Consider the following 4,805-nt stretch of genomic DNA (forward strand, 5'->3'; position numbering starts at 1 on the left):
ACTATTGCAAAAAAAGAGCTTGTACTTGGAACTAAGTGCAGGATGTGGTGTGTCTGCAGGCTGGGGCACTACTGCCCTGGCCTCTTGCACTTGACCCTTGTGCCTGTTCACATGCAGTTCCTTTCTCCCTCCAGAGTTCACATGAGGCTGGGGATGGATGTGCTGCCCCTACTGGACAAGCTCCCCAGTCCGTCTTCCCACCACTGAGTGGCAGGGCCCAGAGCCCACTGTATAAGGCTGTGGGGCCTATAAAGTTCGGACCTCACTTTTGTCTCGGCGGGTCTGGTGGTGACCTCAGCATCAGCGTGTGCAGAGCCTATCCTGGCCTCTCCGGTGTGCTCTGAGTCACTGTGTGGAGAGGATGAGCTTTGATGGACCCGTGGCCCACATCATGGACCAAAAAGAGCAAGATTTTATGGGGTACAGACAATGAAAAGACCTTCATGGCAGCCCTACGTCATTACCCTAATGATACAGGTTTTGATGGACAATTAGAAACTCCCTACTTGACCACAGAGTAAAGTATCAAACCTTTAGTGAGTGACACTCTGTCTCTCATCTTCGTTTAACCCCTTAAAAATGGGATGTGTTGATTTCACTCACCAGCATTACTTCTTCCATCTGGCAATCAGGTTGACAGGAAAATTGGAGCCATCTCTGAAAGGAGAGAGCATATGAAGACAGGGTATTATTTTTACCTAAATTTTAAGCACCACTCTGTCGAGTACAAAGAGAAAAATTATTTATTTTCCTGACCTTTAGCAGAGCATAGGTGTCTTTTCTGCAGTTGAGATCTGTAGATGATTAAAAGGCACGTGCTTCCAACGACAATGCTGCCTTTCTTGATCCTTGTCCTTGGGTGGCGTCACTCCTGGGCCCTGGGCCCAGGTCACAAACAAGACACCGAGAAGTGAATCTGCTCTGTCGACAAGACCCGGGCCCAGCGTTCCTGAAATGGCACTAAAGGCACATCCTTGTCACTTGGTGAATGTGGTTTAATGAAGCAGAGGGTCACTGTGGGAGGATTGCGCTGCCCATTTTGTGTTTTGTGAGATGCTTAAAAAGTTTGAAGCTCCTTTAAGAAACCAGGTGGTACAGTGAAGGAGCTGTTCCCCCGAGTGATCGCCTTAGAAGTGGCTGAGACACAGCAGCTGTACTAAAGGCTGTGGAAGCTCCGTGATGGGAGGAAAACTTAGCTGTGTAGGTCACTGGTCTGGATGGTGGCCCTCAATCCCACTGACCACCAGTTCCTGTGGGTAATTCCTTATACTCAGCCCTGACCCCAACTGGACCTGCTGGACCAGATTCTGTGGGGCAAAACAACCAAATCTGGGTCGCCCCTTTTGTTTTTTAACCTTTAAAAAATATAATTGTAGATTCACATTATTTGTAAGAGATAATGCAGAGGTGGCCCATGGAATCTGACCCGGTTTCCCTCAATAATATCTTATAAAAATCTCACAACCAGGATATTGACAGTGGCCCAACCACCCATGTAGGGCGAATAGACAACAGCTCTACCCGATTCTCCTGCACTCAGGACAGTGCCTTCTATTTTTTGTATACTTTTATCACAGTAATTTATACACAATGAAATTTACCATTTTAACTATTTCAGGGCGCAGTCCAATGGTGGTAAGTACATTCATATTGTTGTGCTGCCCTCACCACCATCATCTCCATCACTGTTCTCATCTTCTCCAACTGAAGCTCTGTCCCCACTAAACAACAACTCTGCATCCACTCCCCCAATAATGATACCCTCCATCTTACCTCTGTCTCTATGACTCTGATGGCTCTAGAGACATCATGTGAGTGGGATCTCACAGCATTTGTCCTTTTGTGATTGGCTTATTTCATTGAGCCACTCAGGGTCCATCCAGGTTGTAGCATGTGTCACAATGGCCTATTTTTCTAAATTGAATATATTGGGGTGAGATTGTTAATGAAATCATGTAGCTTTCAGGTACACAGTTCTATAATACATCATCTGAATGTTTAATTATGTCTCACCGCCCTCCCCCCTCCCCCCAGGTCAGGTCTCCTTCCATCACTATTTATCATTTCTAAACCCTCTTCTACCCACACCTCTCTCTCTCTGTAATCACCAAAATGCTGTCTGTGTCTATAAGTCTTTTCTTTGCTTAATCCCTTCGCCTTTTTCCCCTAGTCCCCCAACCTCCCTCCCCTCTGACAGTTGTCAGTCATTTTCTATATCTATGAGCCTGTGTCTATTTTGATTTTAGTTTATTTTGTTCATTAGGTTCCACATATAAGTGAAACCATAAGGAACTTGTATTTCTCTGACTGGCTTACTTCACTTCACTTAGCATAATACTCACCAGCTCCGTCCACACTGTTGTAAAAAGTAAGATTTTCTTCATTTTCTTTCTCTGTGTGTGGGTGAGTAGTATTCTGTTGTGATAATGTACCACAGCTCTTTCTCCACTCATCTGCTGCTGGGCCCTTGGGCTCCTGTGGAATCTTCACTATTGTAAGTAATGCTGCAGTGAACATAGCATTGCATATATCCTTTCCGATCAGTGTTTCAGGTTTCTGCAGATATATTCTCAGAAGTGGAAATGTTAGGTCATAAAGCAGTTCTATTTTTAATTTTTGAGGGAACTTCATACTGCTTTCCACAGTGGTTGCACCAATCTGCATTCTTATCAAGAGTATAAGAGAGTTCCCTTTTCTCCACATATTCACCAACACTTGATGTTTATTGATTTATTGATGATAACCATTCTGACAGTTGTGAGGTGATACCTCACTGTGATTTTAATTTCTATTTCTGTAATGATTAGTGGTGCTCAGCATCTTTTTATTCATGTAATAGTTATCTGCAGATCCTCTTCGGAAAAGTGTCTATTTAGGTTCTTTGCTCATTTTTAAATTGGATTGTTTAATTTTTTATGATGTTGAGTTTTGAAGTTCTTCATGAATTTTGGATATTTAGCCCTTATCAGATGGATCCTTGGCAAATATGTTCGCCCATTCAGTGGGCTGTCTTTTCATTTTGTTGATGGTTTCCTTTGCTGTGCAGCAATGTTATAGATTGATGTAGTCCCATTTGTTAAGTTTTTCTATGAAAATTTGTTGCCTTTATTTTCTTCTAGAATTTGTACATTTTCTATTCTCATTTTAAGTCTTTAATCCATTCTGAGTTTATTCTTCAATATGGTGTAAGAAGGTATTCTGCGTTCATTTATTTTTGTACATTTCTGTCTAATTTTCCCAACCACATTTATTGAGTGGCCTATCCTACAACATTGTATGTTCTTGTGTCCTTGGTCAAATATTAATTGACCATAAATTTATGGGTTTATTTTGGGGCTTTTTTTTTCCCCAGAAGGCCCAGGTCACCTGCACATGGATGACACAGAGGTCTCCCAAACCCTAGTCTCCCCTCAGCCAGCCCATGTCCCAACACCACAGCGCAAGTCCCGCCCATCTCCCCCCCACCCCCCCACCCCCGCCCCGCAGCCCGAGTCCCAACGTCGCCCTCACCCCCAGCCAAGTCCCGCCCATCTCCCTGTACCCCAGCCAAAGTCCCAGCCCAGTCCCGCCCGTCTTTCTCCCGGCCAGCCCAAGTCCAGCCTGTCTCCCTCCCCCACAGCCCAAGTCCAGCCTGTCTCCCTCCCCCCCAGCCCAATTCCCATGCGTCTCCCTCCCCCCAGTCCAAGTCCCGCCCATCTCCCTCCCCCCAGCCAAGTCCCGCCCATCTCCCTCCCCCCCAGCCCAAGTCCCGCCTGTCACCCTCCCCCCCAGCCCGAGTCCCACTGGTCTCCCTCCCCCTCCAGCCCATGTCCCGCCCCCCAGCCCAGGAAATATGGAATGCTTCATGAATTTGTGTGTCACCCTGCGCAGGGGCCATGCCTATCTCGTCTGTATCATTCCAACTTTAGTATATGTGCTGCTGCCGAGTCGAGCACTGGGCTTTTTATTCTGTTCCAAAGATCTTTATTTCTGTTTTATGCCAGTACCATACTGTATTTCTTACTATTGCCTTGTAGTATAGTTTGATATCAGGTAGCATGATTCCTCCAACTTTGTTCTTCTTTCTCATGATTACTGTGGCTATTGCTTTGGTTTTCTTTTATTTGTTTTTGGTGTGTGTGTGTGTGTGTGTGTGTGTGTGTGTGTGTGTATGTGTTTGTGTGTTGAGTTTTTTTTTTTGCTTCCATATAAATATTTCTGATATTTGTTGTCGCTCTCTGAAGTATGTCTTTGGACATTTTAAGGTTGTTAATTCTTCCTATCTTAGAACATCATATATGCTCTGACATATTTGTATCTCTTTCAACATCTTCCTTCCATCCTTCTTTCATTTTCTTCTTTCTTTCTTTCTCTTTCTTTCTTCCTTCCTTCCTTCCTTCCTTTCTTTCTTTCTTTCTTTCTTTCTTTCTTTCTTTCTTTCTTTCTTTCTTTCTTTCTTTCTTTCTTTCTTTCTTTCATTTTCTTTCTTTCTTTCTTTCTTTCTTTCTTTCTTTCTTTCTTTCTTTCTGCCTTCTTTTTTCTTTCTTTCTTTCTACATGATATTTATTATGTTGACATGTATTCACTCCATTCACCCTTTGCTGAGAGTTGTTACAATGAATAGGTGCTGTGTTTTGTTGACTGCTCTTTCTGCATCTATTGTTATAACCATGTGATTTTTATTCTTTATTTTGTTTATGCTGTATCATTTTGTTTATGTGCAGATACTGTACCAAAGTTGCATCCCTGGAATAAATCCCACTTCATCATGGTTGCGTAATCTTTTGAATATATTACTGGATCCAGTTTGCCAATATTTTGTTGAG

At 43.4% G+C, this 4,805-nt stretch overlaps 1 non-coding gene across 1 annotated transcript; it reads right to left on the reverse strand.

The window, feature by feature from the left end:
• Window positions 1-3,826: 3,826 nt before the first annotated feature.
• LOC138998682 (U6 spliceosomal RNA) lies at window positions 3,827-3,935 on the reverse strand. The gene has a single exon (XR_011469196.1). It is a non-coding gene; the product is annotated as a U6 spliceosomal RNA (small nuclear RNA).
• Between the last annotated feature and the right edge of the window lie 870 nt (window positions 3,936-4,805).

This window comes from Myotis yumanensis, unplaced genomic scaffold, assembly GCF_028538775.1.
Source record: "Myotis yumanensis isolate MYYU_CA2020_CCGP unplaced genomic scaffold, mMyoYum1.0.hap1 SCAF_20, whole genome shotgun sequence".
Classification (NCBI taxonomy): Eukaryota; Metazoa; Chordata; class Mammalia; order Chiroptera; family Vespertilionidae; genus Myotis; species Myotis yumanensis.